We start from the raw sequence: 19,579 nt of genomic DNA on the forward strand, positions 1-19,579 counted from the left end.
ATTCTTTCAAGACATGAAGATAAATTTTTCATGGATGTACACAAATATACTAGGGCTTGACACAGATCTTATCATGCATCATTTATTTATCTCTCCTAGTGTAAAACCTATTAAAAAAAAACTAAGAAATATGCATCTATATGTAGCCTTATTGGTCAAAGTAGAGTTGGAAAAACTCATCAGTGCAAACTTTATCAGAGCTATTGACTATGTGGAATGAGTTTCCAACATTGTACATATGTCTAAACATGATAAATCCATTGAAGTTTGTACTAATTTCAAAGATCTAAATAAAGCATGCCCCAAGGATGAATTTACACTAGCTAACATAGACATGATAGTGGACATGATGACGGGTTACAAAATTTACTCCCTCATGGATGGCTTTTCTAGGTATAACCAAATTAAGATTGCTCTAGTTGATCAAGAGAAGACAACTTTTACATGTGCCTGGGGTACTTTCTGCTGGAATGTCATGACCTTTGGGCTCAAAAATTTTGGTGCTACCTATCAAAGAGCAATGACCACCATCTTCCATGATATGATGCATAAAGATATGGAAGACTATGTTGATGAAACACTGGCTAAAATCTAGAAAATGAAACACACATCTTGAAGACCTTAGTCTGATATTAGACCATATGGAACAATTTCAACTTAGGCTGAACCCAAAGGTTGCATTTTATCAACAAAAGGTATTGAGGTCAATCTTGAAAAGGTCCAAGCTATCATGTTAATGCCTCCTCCAAAAAATATCCATCAACTTAGAAGTTTGCAAGGGCATCTCTAATCCATTAGAAGATTCATTTCTCAGTTGGCTAATAAAGCTCAATGTTTTAACAAGAATTTGCATAAAGACTCTACTCATATCTGGAATGAAAATTTTCAACAAAGTCTAGACCAAATCAAAGGATACTTGGATAAACCTCTAGTTTTGATGCAACTCATTTTGGATAGACCTTTGATTTGTACATCTCAACTACAACTTCTTCTCTAGGAGCATTATTAGCACAAAGTGATGAGATTGGTAAAGAATGAGCTATATATTACATCAGTCAAACTTTGGTAGCTTATGAAATGAACTACACTAATATTGAGAAATCCTGCCTTGTAGTGGTCTTTGCTTCTCAAAAAATCCAAGATTACATGTTGGCACATACAGTACACCTAATTTCTAAAATTGATCCTCTGAAATATTTGTTGAGCAAAGCTGCACTTACTAGTCATCTAGTTAAATGGATGATGATTATTTTTGAATTTGACATTCAGTATGTCAAATGTAAAGTCATCAAGGGGTAGGCCATAGCTGACCAATTGGCTGATTTTCCACTAGAGGATACAACACCCATGCAAATTGAGTTTCTAGATGCCTCAATTATGCACATCACTGAGAGAACTTAGAAAATATTCTTTGACGGTTCTCATACACAAAATGGGGTTGTAAAAGGCATCTTGTTTATTTCCCCTCATGGTTATACAATCCCAAAATCTTACAAACTCTTATTCCCTTACACAAACAACATTGCATAATATGAGGCATTAAAAAATTGGATCAAAATGGCTCTTGAATGGAGAATCACTAAATTGCACATCTTTGGAGATTCTCAACTTGTTATAAACCAAGGGAACAATGAATATCAAACAAAGGATGATAAGTTGATACCTCACAAGAAGTTGATAGATGCTTTAAGGAACTATTTCACTCTTGTGACATTCCAAAAAATTCCTAGAGTAGAAAACATGGCTATCGATGCTATGACTACTTTAGCATCTATCCTCCAACTACAAGAACATGAATCACAATTTGAGTTCCTAGTGGAACAACTGCGTCATCCCACCTATGATTCCTCAGATAACTAGGTGATCTATACTATTGTAGATCATGATTCCTCCCGCTATGCAACTATCTTCTCTTACCTGTGTGATTAGGTTATTCCTAAAACCCTCATGCACAACCAAAAATGCTAACTCCTTCACAATGCTTCACATTACACTTTGGTCTTTGGTGACTTGAATAGGAAGAGTCTAGACAAAACATTGCTTTGGTGTTTAGAGCTAGAAGAGTCCAAAAAGGCACTTATTTAAATCCATGATGGAATTTGTGGGGCACATTCTAATGTCCTTGCACTTGCTCAAAAACTACTTAGGGTGGGTTATTATTGGCCAACCATGCAAGCTGATGTCATTCATTATGCCAAGTCCTGTTAGAAATGTCAACTTCATGGAAACTTAATTCATGCTCCTAGACGTGAGTTGATTCCCTCCGTGACATATTAGCCTTTTCAGCAATGGGCCTTTGAATTGGTAGGTAAAATTCATCCAAGTTCCTCTAGTGGTGACAAATTCATCATTACAACAACTGAGTATTTCACCAAAAGGGTTGAAGCTATACCACTCTATTTCTATAGGCAAACATGTTGCCCTATTTATACTGAACCACATAATTTGTCATTATGGTATTCCTTCCTCTATTGTTATTGATACTGGAGGACAATTTAAGAACAAGGACCTCAAACAACTGTACAAGAAATTTCAAATCAAACAACATTGGTCCTCTATCTACTACCTCTAGGGAACAACCAAGTAGAGGCCTCCAACAAAAAATTACTGAAAATCTTACACTACACAATTCACAAGTTTGGAAAAGATTTGCACCTATAGATAAATCAAAAAATTTGGGCCTATAGAACTACCATTCATACTCCCCTAGGGGCCACACCCTTTTCTCTAGTCTATGGCTCTGAGGCCATCCTCCCATTAGAAGTTGAGAAACCATCCTTGTGATTCTCCTTACATGAGTTGATAACTGATGAAGACCATAGAGCTATGTGAGTACAAGAACTAGAGACTCTTGATAAATGCCATAAGGCTACTTTTGATCACATGAGGGCTTATCAGAAGTACATGTCTACTCAATATAACAAAAAAGTTCACCAAGTAGGTGAACTTGTGCTTAGAGAGAATCCAAAACATTAGTAGCATAGAGAGTAGAAGGGAAAGTTTGAACCTAATTGGTTAGGCCCATATATTATCACAATAGTATTTGGGTCTAGTACTTATCAACTATCTACTCCTAAAGAGGAAGAACTTGCAAAGCCTATCAATATCCTACATTAAGGAAATTCTATGCTTAGAGGCTTGCAACTCAGTTATCTTGTACATAATTATGATCCTAAAAACTAGAAAATGTCCTAAAAAAATGATCATCCTAGTGAAAACCTAGCAATAGGCACTTTGATGCATCACCAAAAAAATCAAAAAATGCAAAAAGTACAAAAAATTGAAAAAGTCCTAAACAAATCTGCTAAGTGATGAAAACCTAGAAACAGGTGCTACTTGAGACCTTGCACCTATGTCTATTATCTCAGTCACTCACTCTGCACTACATTTCCTAGCTTGAAATTTTTCTTTGTCCTTGTCTTGGGGGCATAACTACTTAGCCTATTGAGGTGTTCTTGTGCATTAGGTTTTCTTTGACAACTCACAAAACAATATTTCTCAACACTACCCCCCAACTTGACATCAAGTGTTTCTCAACACTTCTCAGATAGTTGACCTATATTCTCATATGTCTTGATATTTCTCACTATTAGAATCAAGTCCTGAAGAAGTGGCCAAGTGACTTACACACACATGCACTTAAATATTTAAAAAACTGAGCTATGATGTACTTTATCTACTTTTTGTATTGTCTATGATGATTTATTTGCTATATGTTCCCTCCCTAATAGTCTTTTGAGGATGTCATGGACTAGAAGACTGGGGGCACATGGCATGTTTTCTTGCTTTCTGCTTGAGGGTATACTTTGTTCATCTATAGTGTTTAAAGCATTCATGCTTGTGCTATTTGATGCTTTGACTCACAAAAATATCATTCTTGATTGTTTTCACCAAACCACACTCGAGGGTTATCTTGGCACTTATGCCTTGATACAATTGTAATCTTCCTATATTAAACTTAGAAAATCTAATTGCCTAGCCATCTTGACTTACATGTCTTTGATGCTTATATTAGATTTCCACATACCTATTTGATATTGATCATATTCATATCCTCATAGTTATACTAGTGATGGTTTAATGATCTCATGATGTCCCTAATAAAAACTCAACAATAAAATTAGAGTCTAAATGTTATGTGCTTCTTACTGGTGAACCACTTTTCATATTAGCTTACATTATAGGTTTATTCTCTAGCATATTTTTGCATTCTTGCATATGGGGAGAGCTCTCTCTTCATCTTTTCTCAGACATATCGGCTAACTATTTTCATATCTTTCTTTGCTTTCTTCTAGATCATGTATTTTCATCTTCTTGGTCTTTCACTTCACCTTTTTTCCATCCTTTCATCATAAGGGGTTAATCTAAAAATCACATTCGATCTATCCAAGTGTTATATATTTCAAAAGCATTAGTCTATACCATACACATGAGAGCTAAACATCATACATGAGAGAGATACATGAGCATATCCACATAAGTATAAAAGCAATGCTTACATGAGAAAGAAATTGAAACATCACATGAAAACTTAAAGCGCTAAAACATCCATCAAAATGAGACAAATACACAAATTTGTCGATCAAATATAGTATCTCATATATATCAATGTGTCACAATACATATGCAAATGTGAGATCCAAAATCTAGATATCCATCTTAATATACATGGAGTACACTCAAAACTATCAAAACTACTAGCCTAGACCAAAGACTGACTCATACTCTCTGCAGTTGGTGGTGGCCCTAGTGGCAGAGCCTATCTCCTATCTGGCGACTATACCACACCCTTTGATTTTCTAGCTTTCTTTGAATAGTCAAGAAGTCCCTATCCTAGTGGCACTACACCTCTATATGCTATATAATAATATGCTTCTTGGGCCGACTCTCACCTAGAAGCATCCCTCTCACTCTGGAGCTCCTCTACTCACACCCACTCATCCATGAGCTGCTGATCTTGTACTATAATGGTGACCTAGGATACTTGTAGCTCTACCTCTAAGGTCTGAATCTTCACATTATGATCATCATCTCCCTTGGTAGGTTACTCTACCTATGCCTCTACCCGCTTTGCTCTCCCACATCTTAATAGATGCTCCTCCTCTTCCTCCTCCTCCTCTACCTCCTCCACCTGCCTCATAACTTGCACCCACATCCATCTCCTCCTAGATCAAGAACTATCCTTGATCTCCATCTATCTCCCACCTCTACCTCTAACTCTACCATCACCTTCTCCATGTCCATCTACTGTAAGTGGGGCATCTAGCTTTGTAAATCAAGGAAAAGGATGTCTCTCTATTTTGCATAGGTAAGCTAGATCTACCCCTGCATCAACTACATCTGTGAGATAATCCTAAGGAATTTGTAGCAAGGTTGTTATCTCTCAGATAGCCATTAGATAGTCTAGCATAGGTAGCCATCCTTGTACCTCATCTGAGTGGAAGTGAGCATAGGTAGTAGTCTCCACTGAGATCACTTGTGGCTCTATAAATTGATGCCATACCTGATTGATCACAAATCTCTCCATAATCTTTGAGTTCCTACCTACTAATGGTCTACTATATTGCATATACTCTAGCTCCCAGGCATCAGACCATCTATGGAACTCTCGATAGTGTTGCTACGTGAAAGCTATTGACTCATAAAAAATATGCTAGTAATATGTGATATCACCACTATGAGTCTATGGAATAAATCCTCTATATCCAAAAATGTAGGGCTGGCTCCACTCTTGTGGTTGGATAACAACAATATGCTCCCATGCCTAGATCTATGCTAACACCACTCACATGCATAGGAGTGACCCCTATGATACACTATCTCATGTAGCTCATGATACATTTCTACAAGAATAGCTAGCCCCCATGCCATTTTGTGAGGCCTCACAATCAAATTTCTTACTAGTTGACCCCCTCCTAGTGGGAAGCCCTTTTGGCACCTATCTATCACCAACAACTAAGCAACTAGAGAGAATAATAAACATGGTAGTGGGTAATCACCCCCATACTCATTAATGAGTCTCTCCCAACTCAAATGATGGTCTAAGATGGTGACATCATGAAACATCTACTGCATCACTAGCCACCCCTCTGTCGGGGTCTAATTATAGTACACCTATGACATATAACCAAACTTGGCATCAAATTATCTCACATCAATATCAAAAATTGAAAGCATAATAGATAAATCAAACATAAAAATCACCAGATCACCATGGCGAGGTACTTGGAGGATGCAATACACATCCTCTAAGGTGATCATGGCCTATCTGTTTAGCAAGTGAAAGGTGTTATGCTTACTATGCCATCACTCAGCAAGCATAGTTAGCAATCTTTGATTCACCTGTATATGGGGCATTCACATAACCCATCTCAAGTCCATGCTAGCTATGGCTATAGTCTCATCATATGTCAGATACTCTACAACTCGCAACCCCACCACTTTGGGGGCTTTGATAAGAAGTGTAGGAAATACCATCTGCAACACAAGACAAGCAAACATCAGTAACACATCAAAAAAATGATTAGTAGGCAAAATTCAATGTAAAAATAGCTTCAAAATAGGCTATGTGACATTTCCTACTATATGAAGGTGATATAAAATGCTGATTAAATGTTGTGTGACATTTCTTGCTATACCTGTGTGATACATTTTTATCATGCAACATTTTACACCAACTTTTGTGACAAATGGGTATGTTCTATATAACACAATGTTGATTAGTCATGTGATACATTTTTTAATGCAAAGTATCACATGCTATTTTATAAAGTACCAGTGTGATACTTTTTAAAATATCACATGATATTCCATTTTTCACTTCTAAAACATGCAAAAAAAGGCCAAATAAGCTAAAAAAAAGTGGTAAAAAGTTGAAAACTTACTGGTGCTTCATAGTGGGCTAGCTTGTTGTGTAGTGCCTCTCCCATTTGACTTCTATAAGTCATCCTAATGGATGCAACCTTGTTGATCTTTTGTTGTGATGGATCATGATTGTGACCACAAGTAGTCTACACCATCGAGGTGTTTGGATTTATGTTTCTATATCAGTTGCTTTGATTATGCTTTTAACTAATCTATGAGATTATGATGTGATTTATGGTTCACTGAGGTTTGTGCTAGTGTTTACTAGGATCGATGTGGTATCATGAGGTTGTTCTGTGATTACCTTGAGATGTGTGCAGCGATTGCATTGTGTACTTTTTACCATGCTACAATGGACTAGGTTCTTGTAGTAGTGGTTAGTCATGTTTATGACTATGTTTTCTTATATATTTTAAGTGCCTTTAAGTGTTGTTTAAACAATAATTATTAAATGCTTAAGTAATTAGAAATGGATTGTCCATATTGGATTGTTTGGTTATGTGCTGCGGACATTTACCTAGTTATATTTTGATCTGAGAGATATCTGTTACTTATGTGATGTTTTATATTTGAGAGGACTTGAGGGTCAGATGTTATACTTTGATTTTAGTATCATATATTTTAGACTACTATGCTATTCAATTGATCATATTGCATGATGATGCCATTTTGAGATGATAGTGTGTTTTATGATGATATCTGGTTATCTTGTATTTGGACATTCCTCTGATTATGCTAGGTGATGGATTTAATGCTATGGTTATTTACTTCATTCTTGCGTTGTTATGCTTTATGCGAACGTGAGTGATGTAAATAGATTATTTTAATATAATTAAATAAATGGTTAAATTAGGTGATTTAATGCATTTATTGCTTCAGCTATGCTATTATATGCAATTGCACTTGATCATGTTGTTTAGTGTGCAAGATTTATATCCCTAGCAGTGGTACATGGAGTTAGTGATTCAGCTATTCATATTTTACCAATGTCATCCCTGTATGGTCGACGTATCCTTATTTTTAATTGTTTAAATTAAACCTTTCAATGATTATTAAATCTGAACTCATTTGCATTATGTGATTAGACTAGTGAGTTTGTTTGTGTATATAGAGTTTCACATTGTCGTGAAAGTTGTTAAGGCAATTTATGTGTTTTTGCATTTTTGGGCCTTTTATTGATTTAATTTAATTTCTGGTAGCTTTGCCATAGATGAATTCCTATTTCTAGGAATAGCCTATTTTTGTTTGGGTCGATTCAGAGTTTAACTAGGTTGGTTGGTTAAATGCCCTAATCGATTATTCACTCGAAAAGTGAATAAGTATCCAAAAAGGAATTTAATTCCTCACTTCTCAATTTTGAATTAGAAAGTTGGAGAGTAAAACCCAAAATCCTCTTCATGAGGATTTATTGTTTTGTTCGTTGTGGGAGCTATGGGCATGGGATTGTTGCAAAGTTGAGCTCGTTGGATTTAGCTCAGGGAAACTTTGGATTGCCGCAATTTTCAGCTACTTCTGCGGGCTATTTATTTTATGGTTCAGATTCCCATTTTTCCCTCTTGGCTGTGAGGTAGGGATTTCATGTTTTATTGTTTCAGCTCTGTTTCTACTTCTATTTTGGTAGCTATTTTTTTGGAGGCTAAGAACTAGTGTTCCCCTCCATTTCTGTATGCTAGTTCTACGCGATTGGGTAGGTATGAACATTTCCTTGTTTTCCAAGATGAGGGTTTGGGGTTTTACATCGTTATGCTGGCCATTTTTGCATACGTTGTTCGAGCTTGATTATTTTTGGATTTTTGGAGTTTTTGTACCCAAAGGCCAAATCGGTTTTAATTTTGAAGTTTTCCAAAATTTTGGGGTTTTTACCTCATTTTGTGTGCCGCCCTATTTTCTCGAGTTTTCTTGGCACAATTTGGGTCATGGACCTAGATGATCCATTTGGATATTAGTCAACCCACTATTGCACTTTTAATGTTGCATTGGGATGTGTGTCACATCTATACTCTCGACGTTGTGTTCGGTTAAGTGATTTTTTATACTTGATGTTATGGTTTCTGTTGGACCCTTGTTATTGTTTCATGGACACTAGGATTCATGTAGAATCTATGCTCCTAGATTGAGGCTAGTTGAGTGAGTTCATGATGTTTGGTCTTGTTGCATCATTGGGATTCATGTAGAATCCATACTCCTGGATTAAGGCCGGTTGAGTGATTTCATGATGTATGGTTTTATTGGCTTTGGGATTCATGTAGAATCCATCCTTCCCATGTTGCTTTCAGTTGGGTGTTATCTTTTGCATTGTGTTCTCATCCTATTGTTGTATTTTGATCTTCATGATGGTAGTGCGCCACACACGAGTATGTGTGCATACAATTGTTGGGTGACTTGCAAGGCTCGATCTTCCACGGTACTTCTAGAAGTTATGATCATTGGGGTTGGGATGGGAGTATGCATGCCCATGAGCACTTGTCATAGGATGAACATGTGTAGGGTAGGGTAGCATATGGAGGGGGCTTCTGTCATGCATTCTGGTGTCCATTTCTTGTTTGACTGAAGAAGCTTTTTAAATAAGTGATAACTAAATAAAATGTGTGAGTGGTAATAAAACTTAAGATAATAAAATACTGTGCTAAGCCATTTTGTTGAGGGATGCTGAATTTGCATGATCCAAGCTTGGGATTTTTGATGCCAAGTGACTCTCCATGATGTTAGCCCCTACTTAGTAGCCTATTAAGTGTCTAACTAGGACCTATTCTCCTTGCATTGTCTTAGGTTCTTTGTTACAACCATCATACTGTCTGGTGTGAGTGTTAGCCATGGATGTTGTTTTGTGTGTTTGTGGTTGGATCTTTATCTCCATCAGCATGGTGGTTGTGGACCTATGGGTGTCACATGGTTGGGAGGCATAGCTACCTTCACCATAGATAGGGATTGGTGTACAGAGATAGTCTCTTGTCCTAGTGCGACCATTGCTAGATGTTTTCACTTGATGCTTTGGGTTCTAGAGTATGCTTTGTTATGATTTATGCTTTCATTGGAATGCTTGGATATCATGTTTAGATGATGTTAGTTTATTTGACACATTCCCATATTATGATGTTTAGCATATGCCTAGATGATGTGTATTGCTATATTAGATTATCTATTGCTTATTGGTTTAGCATATTAGAATTCTTTTTTACAATGTTTAGCATGTAATAGGTGATGTTATCTACTTATAGGATTATCTAATGCTTTAATACTAGCATGTTAGATTTCCTTATGCTTATGTTGGTATCATGTTTAGTAGTGACATCCCTATTATGACAGTACCGATGATCTGATCAGTGGCTTGGGATGTTATGCATGGGAGATGGTTTGGATCCATGATGGTCTTATGATGCTATCGACGGTTGGGAGGAACCGTGTGCTTAGTTTGGTTGTTCAGTTATTGCATTGTTATTTCTATACATTGCGATTTTACTTTTGTTCACTACGATGTTGCATTCAGTATGTTCTTTACTTCTTTGGTTAGATGGTTAGATGTTCCTCTTTCTTGTTGTTTATGCTCTTGAGTGTTCATTCCTCAATTTTCATGGATCTGGTACTCCCTAGTGTGGAAGTTTTCATGTTTTTATGCTTTTTAGTCTTGTTCTATTATCGCACTAATGCATTTTCTCATGTGGAAAGGCAATTCCTCGCGCGAGAATGCAAGTCCTTGCATGAGAATGCAAATCCTCACACGGTGTGCAACAAATATTTGCACGAAGCCATGCACTTTCTCATGTGAAGTGATGCAAGGTCTTGCATGAAATTCAAGACCAGTGCACTTTCTCATGTGAGAAATAAGGGGTAGTTAGGCTTGGCTGAGGAAGGTTTGAAAGTTGGTTTTGGACACCCTTTTGGATTTTGCACTTTTCCAGTTCAAAATAGTCTTTCTGGGGGGTTTAAAATATATTCTTTAAGTATAAGTGAAATATATGCCTTATACTTAAGATATATTTTAATATATGTGACAAATCTTTTGTGATAGGTTTCAGACCTCTCCAAGATAAGATAAAGATTCTAAGAAATTTTAGGGCTTCAAAAATCTAGACTTAGCCAATTTTTAGGGCATCAGGATTTTAGACTTAGCCAAATTTTAGGATTTTGCATTATACCCCAGCTTGGTGTTTTGTTGATGTGTGGTCGTTTCTTCGAGCCCTCATCTTGTGCATGGTCATTGTTGGCTTTGTTTGTGTGTGTTAGTTTGGTAGTGGCATTCAAAGATCTGTTGGTTGCTGAGATTGTGGTGAAGTCTTCCATTTTGATCTTTGTGATCCATGTATGATTTTGTCATGTGCATTCATACTTGTTAAAAAAATAATATCTTGGCTTGTATTGAATCCTTGTTCCAAGGATCTCTGGGCGAGGCATTACATGTTGTACAACTGACTATGCTCAAAATAGTGTCAGTGGGTCAGAATGCTTAGTAACATCATTTTCTCTCCAAATCACTCCAAGCTCTCCAAATTCACAAAAGAAAAAATGAATTTGAAAATGACACTTGGACCCCTTTTATAGCCTTCCAACCTCATTTTGACCTAATTTTCAAAATCCTTAGAATTCTGCAAAAATTGCACCCTTGGCTAATTTTGATGTCTTGTATCTATTTTTGGGATCAAAATCAAAATCCAAGTTCATCTTGATTGTCAAAATTGCATTTTAAAATTTTACCTTCTTCTAAGTAGTTAGCTAACCTTTTTAGATCTAATCTTCGAATCTTTGCTGGGGAATCTTCATTTCTTCATGTCTTCATCACTTCTACACTTTATATCTACTTCAATTCACCTTTTCATGTCTAAAATCACTTTTCTACTTGATTTGACCTAATTTTCATGCTTTATCCTTCATGGTCAACTTTGGTCAAACTAAGGCATTTTGTTGTTCCTTAATATTCACTCTTTGGTTCTAATCATGTATTTGTCATCTTGGACATTTCTATATGTCAATCTTCACATATATTTCTCATTTATGCATTTTTGTTACCTTATTTTGATTTCAATCCCAAGGGGGCAAAAATACTCTATCATTGCTTGCTACAACTATCTATTTCTCAGGCGCATATGATTGATCTTTTTATTTTCTCTGGATCTATCTACTTTTCTAGGTGTTAGCATTCTTCTTGAATTCTGAAATCATCTTTTTCTTAGTGTTCAATACTATCACTATCAAGCTGTACATTTAGGATTTGCTATCTCCTTCTGCCTTTCATTCTTTAGAGTCAAATATCTCTATCTATTCCTTCCTACTTGGCTTCTATTTTCTTTGATGTAATGTGTTCCTAGATTGATCACACATTAGTCAAAGAGGGGAAAATGTAATCACCTAAAATAGTCATCTAGACTATTAGCCCCCTTCTCAGCATCTAATTTAATTAATCATTTACCTAGACCAAATTGCTAATAATCGATTAATTTGATTATAACCTATAGTTTGACTATGCTATCCTTAGTTCATTATTTGATTAAAAGAACATGTCCCCTTTTAATTAAATAAAATCCCCATTCTTCTAAACCACTTAAAGTACACACATAAAGTCCTTTTTCTATTTTTCAAATTAAAAGAAAAGGCTTTGTGACTTTTGTCTTATATGGGAAGTCAAATTCTATTTTATTGGTTGACTTGTGTGTGCACATGAATCAACTTCACTTTCAAACTCCATATTTATCTTCCATCATCTTGACCTTGATCTCTACTATCTGTATGACTTTAAAAGAGAGAGAGAGCTTTCCCCCTCAAAGGATCCATCCATGTTTTGAATATTGTTATGCTGCAAGTTTTCTAATAGGTTTCTTTGGAGCTTTGTGGAGAACTTCTCATCCTTGTCTCATTCTGTCATCACCATTGCATACTAGTTTAGAAGCATCTTGCATGGTAGCTTAGTTCTTTTGTTGCAATAATCTAGCTCACATAACATAATTAGCTTAGATATTGTAATACTCTCATCTTTTTGACATAGCTGCACTTTGCATTTCATATAGTTTAGTTTACATTTGCATTGCATCTTTGAGGAACTCCTTGTTGGCATTTGCATTCTTGCATCTTGTCTTTGGAACCTCCCATTGCATGGTTTACTAGCAAGAAGAGTATCTCTAAGGCTTAGCTAAGAGCCTTCATATTTGAATCATAGTCTCTTGCACTCCATGGATAGGGAGCTCTAAGCTAGAATCCAAGCATTTTGAACTCATGGAATCACCTAGATAGAAAAGTTTGGAGTGTGACACTTTTTATAGTGTACAATAGGTTCTATTTGTATCCACTTGAATATAGATATTTTCATTGTACTTATCCACTAAAGATTTAGGGATCTTTGACCTATTTTTCATCTTCTATTTGAACTTCTCAAATTAACCATCTATTACTATCTTAAAATTATCTCCCAGTTGACTAATGAACTTATTAATATGTTTTGTTACTGGCTTCTTCTTACTCCATGTGATGTAGTCTATGGTAGGAAAATAATTTTGTACATAAAAGAATATTCAAACTAGTAAGAATCCAAACTTACACATTGTGTTCTTTTCTATTTTTATGCTTTCTAATTCTCATCCAATTCTATCAATTATAGGCGGCAAAGTCATAGCTATGATCATTTTTCACAATTTTCCATGCCACATCCTCTATAATGTAGGATATACTATCTGGTTGGCTAGACTGATAAAATTTATGTGCAATGACTCTTACTATAAACTCAATTTCTACATCCTTAATGGTGAAAATATTAATTCCTCACTTGTTCCATACTACCAATGTGTTTGCCTTTATCACATCTTTTCTTTAGTAGCAAATTGTCTTCAGTTTATCTACAACAGGGTATCCCGTAACTTAGTGAACAATCTATCTTATAATCTCAACTAGTCCTCCTTCTAGACATAATTTCATCTTGTAAACTCAGCTCAAAGCAATCTTTATCCACTCACTTTTGAAAACCATTAGAAAAATTAAGGCAAGAGTCAACCCTTTCTCAATAATATGTTTATGCTCTTCAATTTTCCATCAATGCACATATTTTCATGTGCACTCCTCAGTTCAAATTCACTGACTTTACTAATCTTACATGTATAACAAGATCTTACATCATGAATCAAAACTACCCTTGGTGCAATTGAAGATAGTGCACTAGATGAATCTCCTTTCATGGCATTCTTTTGATAAGTTTTGAATTTTGGTTTTTTAATAGCTTCATTCCTAATTAATTGAACACTACCAACATTTGATGACTCTGACTTATCTATAATAGATAAAATTGATGCTATTTTCATGTTTAAGGTTTGATCTTCAAAAATTTGATCTTCAAAAATCTACTTCACTTGGTATCAACACAACTACTTAAAGTCACTTCTAACATTGATGAAACACTATAAAATCTTTGCACAATCACTCAACTTCCCTTAGAAATTGCTCAAACTTTACTAGCTCTTGAAAACTCAAATATAGTGTGACCAAAATGATTAAAATTTTTTTTTGTATAAGTGAAAAGAATGATTTTAGGGCCTCACAAATGTTCTATACACATAGTGGGTGCACAATAGCTGTCTCATCCAATACTACAACACATAATAATAACACTTCAAAAACATTAGTTTAAACTTAGCCAAAACTATTACTTGGTCACTTAACAATTTACTCGGTTGGTTAACATTTTTCATCCTCAATACTAATACTAAAAAATTATTGAATTTTTAACTGGGCATCCATTTACATTACATAGTTCAAACTTCAAATATGTACTTATGCATCTAATCATTTTCTCATTTGTACTTGCATGCATTCAATGTTAGAAATTGATGTAGAATTTAACAATTTGAAATATAGTTTCATACAAACCTCTTTATTTAGTTTTTGGTCTTGGAATCACATGATCTATTAGATTGGGTGACCACAACTTCATCATTTTTACTATTGCTTCCATTGGATTTCTTCTTCTAGGTTTAATTCATGCAACTTCTCACTTCTTCAAAATTGACCTTTACTTTTCCATTGTTCTCTTCATTATTGGATGTTGGTGTTTGTTCATACAATCTCTTCTTAGGTGACTGGCCTTCTAACAGTGAAAGCATTATCACATCTGATTTTATTAGTCAATTTTATTGATCCTTTACCTTTCAAAAAACATGGTGAATCATTACCAAACTTAATACTACCTCCTTTATAATGTTCTAAGGTTTCAAAATTACTTTTATCACCAGTCATGTGATGTGATAAACCACTATCAATTATCCATATATCACCTTTACTCACATATGAAATAAGTGTAGTTTTCTCATCTTCATTAAAACCATCTTTTATAGAAACATAAACAACTTATTCATCATGACTATTAGAATCATCATTAGTCTCTTCTTCAACAATGTAACAAGACTTCTTACCTTTTCCCTTGTAGTCTTTGTATCCTTTATTATCTTTTCCATCTCTTCTTCCTTTTAACTTCTTGTATTACCTTTCATCCTTGTCATCCCTATCAATTAATCTTGTAGCAATATGATCAACTTTATTACATGAAAAAAAAATTATAGGAAGTTTACCTTTGTATTTTCCTTTATACTCATACTTTCTTCTTCTTATACTTGTGTAAAAATAATTGTGACTTGAAACAAAATTCAATAGTAGGGGCAATAAAATTATCAATATTTGACAATTCAAAAGCAATAAGTCTACCGACCAGACTATCCAAGGTTGTATCATTACCACAAGTACACCTTGACTCTTATATTACAATAACTCTAATAGAATAAATAGGAAGCAAGGTTCTCAATACCTTGCTAATCACAGTCTCATCACTGATCTTTCCATCAGCTCCTTTGATAGCATTCATGACTTCTTTAATTCTTTGAACATATTGAGAAATGTTCTCACCTTCTACCATCTTCATGTCATGAAAATTTCTTCTCAAGCTTTCTTATTTGGCTCTTAGTACATTCTTATCTCCTCCACATATCTTTGCTAACTTTTCCCACATGTTCTTTGCAGTTTTGTACTCTTTTATATCATCAAATTTTGAATAGCTTAGGGTGGATACAATCTCCAACATTGCATGATTGTGCTCTTCTTTCTCCTTTATCTGCTTGATTGTCATAGGTGCGGGTACTATTACATATTCATTTTCCAAGTAGAATAAAGTTGAATCTCTTATTCCAACAATATATAGCTTCATCAGACATTTCCATGCAATAAAGTTCTCTTTGTTTAACTTGGTACCTCCTTTCTATACATCTTGATATTTAGGTTCAAGTACCTTTAAAATTTTCACTATAAGAACCATAGCTTTCATTCCAATTTTTAGAATATTTATAATAATTGAGAGGGGGGGTGAATCAGTTATCCTCAGGTCTAGATGTACCAATTAAACTTTTGAACTCTTCAAACAAATTAGATCTAATCATTAAGTATTGAGCCTCTATAGTAACTTATCAATAACATAAACTTGCAGCCCACTATCCAAATAATAACTTAACTTGAAAAATGTAAAACATTAAATGATAAGACATCTCAAATAAACATCCACACAAGTAAGATACTAGGATTTAACATGAAAACCCAATTTGGGAAAAACTACCAGTAACATGTTATCAATCTTTCACTCTTCTGAAGTGAGCTCTATTAAGAGCCAACCCTGTTAAAGGTTATAATATACACTCTTAGGCATGATCCTATTAAAGAATTTAATCACCCTATTAGGAGCGGCCTTGTTAGATGACTCAAGAAATTCCATTAGAATGACACCTTCATTAAAGGATTTATAAATGACTGTTAGGTCAACCTTGATTAAAGGATTTCAACTGATACAATGGTTAGAAAGTAAAAAAACATTTATCTAATAAGTACAACTCACTTTTCAAATATAGATCACAATGTAGCTCATTCACTAACTCATTGACTAAACTCCATTTATGTCTCCATCATTATCTTTGATCTGCTTGGAAATTATTCAAGCAATCACTCTTCACCTTAGCTCTTCTCCTTCTTCTTAAGCTTCTTCTCTAGTTTTCTAGTCAACAAAATTAGCAATTGTTAACCTCACTTAGGTTAATCCTTATGCCTCCTTAAATGGGTAAGTTTGATCCTTTACCACTTAAACAACACATTGATCTTAGGTTTAGGTTAGATTCATCAAATCCTTCCATCTTTTCCTCCTTCTCCTTCTAGAAACTTCTGAAGACTTCTCTTTGAATCCATGCTTAGAAATTCTCAAAAAAGGTTTCTCTTACATTAAACAATCTATATCATCAATCCTCATCTTCATCACTATATAAATCGGTCTTCACTAATTGTCTTTCTTAGCTTATATTGACTTTTTCTCAATCCAAATTTTTTGATACTCTATCTTTACTAGTTCTCGGTTGACACTATAGTTTCTCAGCTTCTATTGTTCTCTCAATCAACACTAGAAAAACTTAGCTTCAACTATAAGTTCCTTAATCTTCTACTTTGAAGCTTGGTTTATTCTATGTATCTGGTCCTTCATTGATAATGCCTTATAAGCTTCAAAACAACTACCTTGTCCACTTAGTGTTATGATTGAACAAAAAATTATCTTGTCAAATTCCAACTAATCAAGTGTCCATTTTTAGTTCAACATAACTAATCCTTTAAACTAGGTCCTCTTGTTATATCTTGTAATTATCAAATCCTCTTCATCAATTATCTTGATATGGCACTCTACTTAGGTAGCAATTATCTCACCCATAAGGTTTGACACCAATGACAACATAACAATTATTCCAATTGTAGTTTCCAACAAAGATGATGCGATGGAGAAGGTGAATGGTTATAAAGGGTAATTAATTAGTTATAGAACTTTAAAAGGCTCTAAAATATGATATATTGGTCTCAATTTTTAGAATTTAATGGATAGGTAAGTTGAAAGAAGAAGTGAAATAAAGAGAAGTTTGTCTTGGGGAGTTTTATGATAATTTTTTTTGTTATTTTCCTAGAAATCTGATTGTTTTTTTTGTTGGTATGTGCACATATTTATAGATACAAACCTCCAATTTATATTTTTGAAAATTTATTTGAGTTGGATTTAGTTTAGTTTTGGTTTGGTTGAATTTCATTGTGATTGGAAGACATTATGACTACTTGAGTGTAGACTGGTCTAAATATGATTTTTATGGTAGTAGTTTTTAAAAACATTTAATAAATTTTATTGAGCTATAAATAATCCAAAATTAATTTAATAAAAGGGATTTGTGATATTTTTCTTTTGTAAAATTTATGAGTAAATCTTTGAAGCATTTTGACGTTGTCTAACTTAGTAATTTTGTTGAAAATTTATATATGATGTGTAAGATCCCATTTTTTGAAGCTTCTTGAGAGCTAATTTCATAAGAAGTATTCCAAGATGTGTACATATGCATTAATATAGGAATATTATTTGTGCCCTTAACTATTCATCAAGTTTTCTCATGGCCTCTCCAAATTTATTCATTCTTTTATTGATTTCTTTTTTAGCTCTCATTTTATTTTTCAGTTGATTATTCTTTGATCTCATATCTAAAATCTCCTCCACCTTCCTAGAAATATCATCATTGACACTTAATAAATGATTGACCATTTCAAATTGATCATGAGTCAGCCTTCTTAATTTATTTATCCTTTCATCAATCCTTGTACCCATTTCCCTCTTGTTTTCATCATCCATTGCCTTGCCTTCTTTAGCTTTTTTCTTTTGCTCAGAGATTTCACATATCCTTACTAAGTGTATTTCATGTTCTCTCTTCAATGTTATTACTTATTCATTTATAATTTTCTTCTTTTCTAATAGATTTGTTATTGTTTCATCACATAATTCCTTAGTGCTTTCTTCCTGATATTACGAGTCATTTTGCTACATTTCTATCTTCTTCCTTCTCTTCAAGGATTTCTTCAGTTCCTCCTTTGCATCCTTATCTTGTTCCAATGAAAGCTACAAATAAAGATTTTGATTATCAATACCTTTCCCAATTTGTAGGCTTTCATCTCTAAGATCTTTATCTCTCAAGTGGTTAGACTTCTTTCTTAGAGAACTCAATTCTGATGCCAATTGTTGGAAATTTAATCAAAAAGTAAGATGTTGAAGAGAGGCGGGGGGGGGGGGGGGGGGGGGGGGGCGCGGGGTTCATAATCTCCAAGACTTTTACAACTTGAAATATAAACCATATAAAATTTATCTCACCATGTACCTCAAACATTCAACATATCAGATCAAACAACTACTTGCATGAATGCAACACATAAAAAAAAGTAATCAACACATGACACAATATTTGGTAATGTAGAATCCTCCAAGGTGAAGGTAGAACTATGGTGGAAATGACACCCACAAAATTGTCACTAGTACATCATTAAACAACCTATTAGGGTTGCAATTATGATCACTTCTGATGATCTACCCTATGAAGGGCCTACTCTATTAAAATTTAATAAGATAGTTAAGTCTACCTTAATTAAAAGTTTTTTACATCATAATTAAGTGAGTACTCTATTAGGAGATTTAAAATAGGTCTATTAGGACCACTCTATTAAGAGATTCATCCGATACACTGGTTAGAATGTAATCAATACTTTGAACCTTTTGTTTGCTCTAGTATGCTAATAACACATCTTCTCTATCTAAATTGTAATAACCTTTCTATGACTAACATACAATATTTCCTCTCTACACTTCTTGGTTTCCTTAGTCCTTCAACCTCTAATTCACCTTCACTTTGCGATCCTC

This window comes from Cupressus sempervirens, chromosome 6, assembly GCF_028749045.1.
Source record: "Cupressus sempervirens isolate cs-2001-9-10 chromosome 6, ASM2874904v1, whole genome shotgun sequence".
Lineage (NCBI taxonomy): Eukaryota > Viridiplantae > Streptophyta > Pinopsida > Cupressales > Cupressaceae > Cupressus > Cupressus sempervirens.